The sequence below is a fragment of the Petaurus breviceps genome, unplaced genomic scaffold (genome assembly GCF_028583685.1).
Source record: "Petaurus breviceps papuanus isolate PSGF00001 unplaced genomic scaffold, PetGlider_PUasm1.0 84, whole genome shotgun sequence".
In the NCBI taxonomy this organism is placed as follows: Eukaryota; Metazoa; Chordata; class Mammalia; order Diprotodontia; family Petauridae; genus Petaurus; species Petaurus breviceps.
The window spans coordinates 1,777,379-1,786,982 of record NW_027186645.1 but is presented as its reverse complement, the minus strand read 5'-3'; the positions used below and the strand labels follow the sequence as shown (position 1 = coordinate 1,786,982).

The 9,604-nt window shown below is 39.7% G+C and overlaps 1 long non-coding RNA gene across 1 annotated transcript in view; it reads left to right on the top strand.

The window, feature by feature from the left end:
* The first annotated feature begins 7,843 nt into the window (after positions 1 to 7,843).
* The window catches only part of LOC138176185 (uncharacterized), a 61,231-nt gene continuing 59,470 nt past the window's right edge, over positions 7,844 to 9,604 (top strand). Inside the window, exon 1 of the long non-coding RNA XR_011172185.1 lies at positions 7,844 to 7,976. This is a non-coding gene — a long non-coding RNA (uncharacterized lncRNA). The remainder of the gene's footprint in view (positions 7,977 to 9,604) is intronic.

The following is a 9,604-nucleotide window of genomic DNA, read 5'->3' as shown; positions in this document are numbered from 1 at the left end:
AACTCATTTAAAGGTCTCCTCTCCCATCCCTGACTTGGACAGATAGAAACAGGGTCACTTTGAGAGAATGTGGGACCCATGCAAATATTTTTATATGTCACCTGTCAATACAAATTTTAAAATGCATTACAAAATGGGACCATGTGACATATAATAATCGCTGACAATGATTTAGAATAAGTAGCTTACAACATTCACCTTTTCATGGGAAGTATTATGATTTAAAATACTGAACCATACAGAGCTAAAAGAACTTCCTAAATTTGTATTTCTGTTGTCCATTTGAATACTTGTGTTACAATCCCCCATGCCTAGTCCAGATCCTCCTCATCACTTGCCAATGGCCTTGGTCCCCATTGTATCCAGCTCTTCCCTTCTCCAATTCATTCCCCATACTGCTGCTAAATTTATTTGCATAAAGTACAGTCCTAATTGCATCCATCTTTTCCTGAAGAAATGATGAGTAGGATGCTTTCAGAAAAATCTGGGAAGACTTATATGAACTGATGCAAAGTGAACCAGGAGAACATTGTACATTAACAGCAATAGTGTAACGGTGATCCGTTGTGAAAGACTTAGCTGCTCTGATTAATACAATGATCCAAGACAATTCCAAAGGCCTCATGATGAAAAATGCAATCTACCTTCCAAGAGAAAACTAATAAAGTTTGAGTGAATACACTGGTCATCAGTATTCTTTCCTCAAGAAGCTTCAGTGCTCTCCATGGCTTTTAGGATCAAATACAAAATTTGGCATTTAAAGTCCTTTGCTCTTTGGTTCAAACCTATCTTTCTAGGCTGACATCCTGCACCATTGCCAGGTGTCTCGACTTTTGTCCTGCCACTGGATTCCAGTGACTCTTGAGGAGAGAGTGAGGCTGATGACTTTTCATAGCTCTACCTCACTTAAATCTCTCCTGATATCATTGGTCCTCTTCCAGAAGGAAAGATAACAAAAACATCTTTCTAGGCTAATTACCCAGTACTTTTCCTCACATGCAAACTGCTCTAGTGACGCTGGTCCCCATATATAACATTCCATCTCCTTTCTCTTTGTCCTTCCCCATGCAAGAAGCTCTCTACTTGTTATCCCCTCTTGACCTCTTAGTGCCCTCCAAGCAACAGCTCAACTGCTACCTCCTTCAGGAGGCCTTTCCTGATTCCCGCAGTTGTTAGCTTTGCTCCCAATCACTGCGCATTTATTTTGTATATTTTTTTGTATTTACTCATCTGTGAACACATTCATAACCCCCTAGTAAAATATTAGTTTCTTAAATGACAGAAACTGTTTCAATTTTGTATTAGTATCTCTTGCATCTAGCAAGGTACTTGACAGATAGCAGGCTCTTTCTAAATACAAGCTTATTGATTGGGCACTGGCACTACAATGGTAAAAATATACTGCCTGCCCTCATGGCGCTTGCAAGTTGTGACATGGACATAAATAAGTAGAATACAGTCCCTAGTCTTATGACAAATGAAAGGTGGAGATATAAAAGAGCTCAAGGAAAATTTAAGTGGGAAAAAATCTTACATCAAGGAGTATCAGAGAAGGGATGGTAGGTAAGGTGAACCTTGAGGGAAAAGAAGGTTTTGGAGAAGCTTGGGGTGAAAAAGAAATGTGTTCCAGGATGGGAGAGTGGGCTACACAAAGTGCACAGAAGGAGGAGATAGCAGAAAGAATTTGGAAAGTAGTTCCTAGTTCTACCTGCCTGGAATATAATTGAATGAAACTAGTTATCCAAACACAGTGCAATAGTAGCAATATAAAATTTCAAATAAAGTATAGAATGAAATAACTCCACCAAAGGAACCACGTAAAAGAGCTAGCCTTGGAGCTATGGAGACCTGGGTTTCAATTCTATCTCTGACATGTAGATTCTGTAACCTTAGGCAAGTCACAACCTCTCAGTGCTCTAGTTTACACTCTTAAGTTCATAAATTGCAGAGAACATGGTGGCCTACATTGGAAGAGAGAATTTCCCCTCTTCAAGCTCCCTATGTCAATGAATTCACAGCTTCAGTCCCTATTCTACAAGTGATTACTCTGATTAATATTTAAAAATTCATTTACATGATCTATTATTGATGTCTCGTGTGTCTCTCAATTAAGTAGCCAAAAAAATTCACTTGCTTGGTTAACTATATAGGTCAAATTAACTAATTAATCTTCCCTATTTGCCACCACAATATACAGGTTTTTTTAAAGCACATTTAATCGGGATGGCGAGGTGGAGCAGTGTGTAAAGTGCCGGCTCCAGAGTCAGGAGGACCCGAGTTTGGTTCCAGCCTCAGACACTTGACACCCACACACACAAAAAAAAAAACTAGCCATGTAACCTTGGGCAAGTTACTTAATCCCAATTGCCCTCCAAAACGCTTTTTAAAAAAAGCACATTTAATCATTGTTCTCACCAAAAAGTTAATATTTTAGTGACAAGTTTTTTGCCCCATTAATAAATAAAATATTTTTAAAAATTTGTTTTGCCATTTTCTCCTTTTTAATTTCTATTTTTGTGTATGTTTCATAATGTGTTGTATTAGTTTAGTAGTAGAAAATAATTTATAAATAAACACAATATTTACTGATAAGGGTACACTGTTAAAATAGATTGGAGACAAAGAACTAATGATGATCCACCTCCAGAGAAAAGACTGATATTATTTGAATACAGACTGAAGCATGTTATTTTCCATTTTCTTTCTTTCATTATTTTTATTTTATTCAAGTCTCCTTGTACAAAATGACTAATGTGGAAATGTTGTACATGATTGCACATGTATATCCTATATCTGATTGTTTGCCATCTCAGGGAGGGGGGAGGTGAGGCAGAGAGGGAAGGATAGAATTTGGCACTCAAAACGTTATAAAAAAAGAAGCCCCAAATGTTAAAAATTTGTTTCAGCATGTAATTGAGGATAAAAATAAAGTATATTTTAAAAAATAGATTGTGGAACCCTGGTATAGCATACTGAGAGTTTAAGTGACTTGCCCACAGTAACATGGACTAGCATATGTAAAGGACCAGCTTCTCTAAGACAAGCTGCCTTTTGTACTTCTTTCGTTGAACTAAAATTTGCCTCCTTACTGATCCCACTACATCAAGTACCTGGACCTGCACTCCAGGCAACAGATAACAAAAAAATATGTTTCCAAATCCAAGTTTTATTTCTGAGGTTTCAAAGATCACTATTGTTGAGATGTCTAGTTGAGGTGACCAAATGGTGAGGGTGCTGGATTTGGAGTTAGGAAGCCCTAAATTCGAATCCTGTCTCAGACACTTACCGGCTGTGTGACCCTGGGCACTTCTCCATTCTCTTTCTCAATTTCCTGCAAAATGGAGATAATATTAGCACCTGCCTCCCAGTATTGGATAGGGTTATTGTGAGGATCAAATAAGATAACATATGTCAAGCCCCTTGCAAGCCTTGAGGGGCCATGTAAATGCTTGTTGTTATTGTTTTGTCTCCACTGTATACGTGGTCCCATTCCATGGCTGGGATGGGAGAGAAAGAAGCAGGAGGGAAAAGAGCACACCATCAATGGACTGCTTATCCCTTTACCCACTTCATCCTGCTGGTGGAGAGAAGCTTCTGGTTGTCTTTGAACGTGTTCATTTTTCACTGTCACTCAGAGGACTTCATGAATGCCTCTAATGGTCACCTCCATAGTGTCCTGGGGATGTGGGGCAAAGCAGCCCCTGACCACAGGGAGGGCTCCAGGACAGGAAAGTCATGCTGAGGAACCCAGCTTGACCCCTTGCCACCCTGAGGACAGCCCAGCCCAGTCCAGTCCAGCCCAGCCTCGATGCTCTGGGGGCAGCAGGAGAGGGGTGGGGGCAGGGCAAGCGGTAGTTCCAGTTGGCTCCAGCTGCTTCCCTTGATGGAGGCGGGAGTGAAGAGCCACTACTCTGCAGCCCAGCTTCTCACAACTGCTTTTCATCTTCTGTCAGGCTCCCTCAGCCTTTGCTTCACTTTTAGGCCACATAATCCAAGAAAATGGACTAGCTTAATTTGGATGTAAATTCAGAGGTTCCTGTGTCCCATATGATACAAATAAGGTAAAATTGGCTAAGTTGGGCAGGTCATTCATTATTATTTTGCTTTATTCTGCATATTTCATTTTTATCTTAATAATTTTGTTGACCTATGATGAGGAGAGGTCCTCCAAAGTGGGGGGAAGTACCTGAGTCAGAAGAGGCCTAGCTAGCCCAGTCTTAAGGCAGTACTGTGTAGAAATGTCCTTTTACAGAGCCTAGCCCCCAAACTGCTAAATTTGGCTTCTGACACCATGAAACTCACATGGTAAAGGTCTTATATGAGAGAGGAGCTGATAGAAACCTGGCAGTCCAGGTGAGAAAGTGAGATTTCTTCTTATATTTAGGGATAGACCAAAGCTCCACCTTCAAGTTGCTGCAAACTTAGTGGATTTCTATCCCTGCTAAAGTGCTTTCATTGGTGGGATCAGCAGGGAACCCAAACCAGTCACTCCTGAGAAGTGGGGGAGGGGACATACATCACCTGTAGCATAGTTCCTGCCATGTGAGAACAAGAACCCTATATGAGAAGTACGCCCCAAAATAACCTTTGACAAATTTTGTGAATGACTTGTCTTTCATTTTCTGATGTGGTCATAGGCTTACCACAAATAGCACTCATTTTTGAAACCATTTGCTGCTAAACCCTGGTGGTAAAGGACAAGAGAACTTTAGTCACCTCCCCCCTTCACTTAAAACTGCAATTCAGATGCAATGCAATTAATAAGTAAGATGTGTTCTGGAGATAGAATCAACAAGATTTTGCAACTAATTGAATATGAGAGATATTGGATAGAAAATAAGGGACCAGGGGCAGCTGGAGGCACAGTGGATGGAGCATTGACCCTCAGTCAGGAGGCCCTGAGTTCAAATCCAGCTTCAGACACTTACTAGCTTTGTGATTTTGAGCAGGTCACTTAACCCTGACTTGGCCTCCAAAAAAAAAAGAAAAGAAAAGAGGGGAGCATGACACTTTATACGCTGTGAACCTGGGTGATTGGAATAATGGCAGTATTCTCCATAGAAATAGGCAAGTTGGGAAATGAAGCTTTTGGTTGGTAGGAAGAGGGGAAATCGGGACTGTTTTGTCAGAATAAGGGTGAGTAGGGTTCTAGACAGATTTGGGAAGCAGAACTGGAATACTGGTGGCATAATGGTCTTTGATGATGGCAGTTGTAAGACTAATCATGAGTACTTACATAAAGCTTTAAAGGTTTTCAAAATGCTTACACATTTGATCATCACAACAACCCTGTGAGGTCATGCTATTATTATCCTCATTTTACAGAAAAGGTTAAATGACTTGTTGAGGGTCACACAGATAATCATTGTCTATCAGATTCAGGTCTTCCTGAGTCTAAGTCCCCACATGAAGAAGGAGGAGAAGGGAGGGCAAGGCTAGGAGAGGAAGAGGAGGGGGGAAGGAGGAACGGGAAGAGAAGAAGGAAAAGAAGGAGGAGGGGAGGAGGAGGAGATGATATAGCGTCCCTTAGCTTCTCTGGACACATCCTCCCTTATCACCTTATGGAAATGAATCTGAACATTAGGGCAGAATACATTGAAGGATGTGGTGACTTGTATGGGCTTCAGAAATCCACTGTGTTAGAAGGCCCCTGACTGGCCAAGGCTGGGATCTTTTATGCCTTTAGATGAGAAAGCTGTGTCAAGGAATCTGGTGTCAAGCAAGTCCCAGGGATAGCTTTGTCTTCTTTAAATGGAAGTCTTCTGTCAGAAGAGCAAAGACAGCAGAGCCTTAACATACCCCAAGTTATGAGAAGAGGGGTAAAGAAACTGCATCAGAGTACCACTAGGAAATATGAGTCCTATCACATATGGCATAAAATTTGCAAGACTACTAGCTGAAGTTGGAGGTGTGGTCTGTGCTCCCCCATGGGACTAGGAAAATCTAAATGGTACACATAAAGAACCCCATGACTCTGTTTCCTCATGCTCTAACCAAATTGACACAACTTATAGGCTATTCTAAGGGACCTTGCTAATTAAGGGTGGAACACTTAAGCTATATGTGTCTGTATTAATTATTAATTAATTATTTATATTACTATGTGCCTATATTAATTTTTATGTGTGATATTTTACCTTCTATATGAATATGTTGAACTTTTTTTAGTGAAGATTTCCCTCACTTTCCTTCTCCTAGTAAAGAGGAGGGGACTATGGATATAGAATGAAGTATACATCATCAGACATGACTGGTTGGCTTTGCTTAAATGTTTGTTGTGTTACAAAGAAAGTTTCTATGAGAGGAATAAGTTAAGAAGAAAATTACCTATGTAAAAACAAAAGGCAATGATAATCAAACTAGTTTTTCAAAGGCAGATTTCATTTTCCATTAAAAACAACAAAAAACATGCCCCTTTGAACTCAGATCATTGCAGCAATTAACTCTCCTAGGTCTTCTGTCTCTATTAGCTTGGCAGATAGCCATTTCTCCACAAATTTCAATAAGTATGTTATTTATTCATTCTAACTGGAAAGTACCATATAATTTAAGATTAGACTGGGTCTGTAGTAAAAAATCCTTTTAAAATTTACTTATTGTTTTTGTTTGTTTATGTGTTTGATCTTGTGAATCAATTAATGTCAGAAAATGCCATTGTAGAAACAGGACTTGCCCATGATCACACAGCTAGTGTGAATCAGAGGTAGAACTCCAACCCAGGTCTTTCTGACTTCAGGGTTAGTCCTCTCTATGCATTATGGCATGTTGTCCTTAATTTATTATTTATTTAACAATAGCAAACATTTACATAATGCTTTACATAATATGCACAATGTTTTTATAATATACAATTGTTGGAATGTTGAACATTCATTTAGTAAGACCCGAGTTCAAATCTGACCTCTGACACCAGCTGTGTGACTCTGAGCAAGGCATTTAACCTCTGTCTCAGTTTCCTCACCTGTAAAATGAGGAATAATAATAGCACCTTTAATGGTGTTATGAGGATAAAATGAGATAATGTTTACAAATTGTTTTGCAAAATTTAAAGCCTCATATCTTTGCTAGTTAACTATTTTATTAGCAATTACTTGCAAAATAGATGTGAACTTCATGGGAGGAAGTGGGTTGGCAAAAAAGTGGTCTGGTAAATTTTTGTATTTGTTAGGCTGATTTAGATGTAAGTACCTAGTACATTTAAAAGAATAATCAGAATACACTTTTGTATTGAGATGCATCTGTGCAAAAACCCCAAGAAGTGTGGATTCAAATTCTGCTAGTTTTATATCTTCTAATTTCCTATTGGCCAACTCTACTTTCATATTATTTTATCATTACTCTGCTATTCTTCTTTGAAGTCTTCTTTCTGATCTTAATGAAGTCCATTCTCCCACCTTTGATTTAGTCTATTATTAATTGTAATCAGTAACAACAAAGAAATATAATTAAATCCAATCTCATTCTTTAACAGGCATCTCCTCTAAAATCACATTGTTACTTGAGCTCATGTGAGTGCGATATTTAGCTCATACTTCCTCTACTAACAGACCAGGCAGGAACCATAAATTAAATAGCAAAATATTTAACCAGGAACAGAACCATAAAGTAACGGGGAAAATCAAGCAGTGGAATCATTCTCAGCTCCACTCTATCCCCCATGAACAAATGGAGTACAATCTCCCACAAACTTTTCTGTGTGCTAGTGGGAGAGTGAGTGATTTCCCAGAAAACTCATGCTCTGAGATAGAGAACCATTTTAGACTCTGCCTTTTAGCGCAGCTGGGGGTGCCTCAGGGGGTGTGCTAGAACGAGTTCCAACCTGCAAGCCAACTGCTAAATTTTCAGTGTGAGCATTGACATTACAGAAATCAGCAAGCCGTACAAACTGGGGCTTCATTTAGTATTCTGTTGATGGTACAGACTTAAGAAAATGATGGGGAAATATTAATGATGCAGATTAAGATTATAAACCTGTGGTGAGTACTTTTTTGTGAGTTAATTATTAAAAATTTCCCAGCACACGCAGTACCTCCTGTCTGAGTCCTCATGGTTCTACCTCTGGTAGCTCTTTGGCTTGGTCCTTGCTTACATCTTGGTTGATCTTATGTTTGCTGTTTTGGAGCTTTGGCAAGCTTGTGCTCTACTGTGGTCCTCTGTTTCTGTTGCTATTATTTGTGGACTTTCTACTCTCTGCTATGGCTCATAGACACTTTTTTGCTCTCTGCTACAGACCTTTGGGCTTCTTACAGTCACTGCTGCTACATTGCTGCTGCCTGGGGGAAGTTTATCACTCCTTCAGACTAAGACCACCCAGGCTACATGCTTTGGACTAGTTAAAATCTTTGGTACTGTTGTTAATAGGTTTCATAGTCTGCTTAGTTGGTACTCTTATGGGCTGCTCAGGAAGCTGTAAGACTTCCTGGACTTGCCCCTTCTAATGGAAAAGTCCGTGCCATTAGTCCTACTTGATTTAAATTGATTCCTTTCACTAGAAGAAGTCTGGGCACACGCTGGCCACCTCTGCCAGCAAAGCTTGCATCCTTACCTTTAGATTTCCTTACATTTAGATCTTGTGATTGTTCTGCTTAAAGCCCAAGAGAATGATATTAGAAGAATAAAACTACAAACAACAGAAGGCATACGCAAGGAACAACTGAATAAGAAGACTGATTTGTTAGCTTTTTAGAAGTTATTCTCAGATCACAGGTGATCCTAGGCTTTTAGTGATTCAGTTTCTCACAAGCTGTATTTGTGCTTTGGTGGATGGCATACCTGTGGACTTAGGTGTGTGATACCTGAAGATTTTATCCAGGTGTTTAAAAGTCTTAGACTTTCCCCAGTGTCTTACTAATCCATGCCAGCATTGGCATAGCTACATTCTGGTGGTAGGTGTGCGGGGGTGTCATGTGGTCAGGCAGGCCAGAGCAGGTCAGGAAAGGAGGAGAGAAAGAGTAGAGTTTAGTTATCACATCAACTATCATGCTTTCTTAAAATCCTGACCAGCCCATAGCGCCACAGATCATTTGTGTACCTTCCCCTGCCCTTAACTCCATGTTATATGTTGTCTTCTCCCACTAGAATGTAAGCTCTTTGAGGATAAGGATTATCTTTTTTATTGTAACTATACTCATAGCAATTAGCCTAGAGTGCGGCACATAGTGAATAATTAATATTCAGCTATCTATCTGGGCAGCTATGTTGCATGGTGGATAGAATATTGATCCTGAAGTCAGGAGGAATTCAAATTGGAATTCAGTTCTGGACTCAGCACTTACTAGTTACATGACTCTAGGCACATAATGTTTAACCCTGTTTGCCTCAGTTCCTCATCTGTAAGATGAGATGGAGAAGGAAATGGCAAATTATTCCAGTACCTTTGCAGGGAAAACCCCAAGCAGGGTCATGAAGAGTTGGACACAGCTTAAATGACTCACCAGCAACAACATCTATCTGTCCATCTATCTATCCATTTAACCATCCATCTATACATCCATCCATCCATCTATCTATCTATCTATCTATCTATCTATCTATCTATCTATCTATCTATCTATCTATCTGTCTGTCTGTCTGTCTGTCTGTCTGTCTGTCTGTCTGTCTGTCT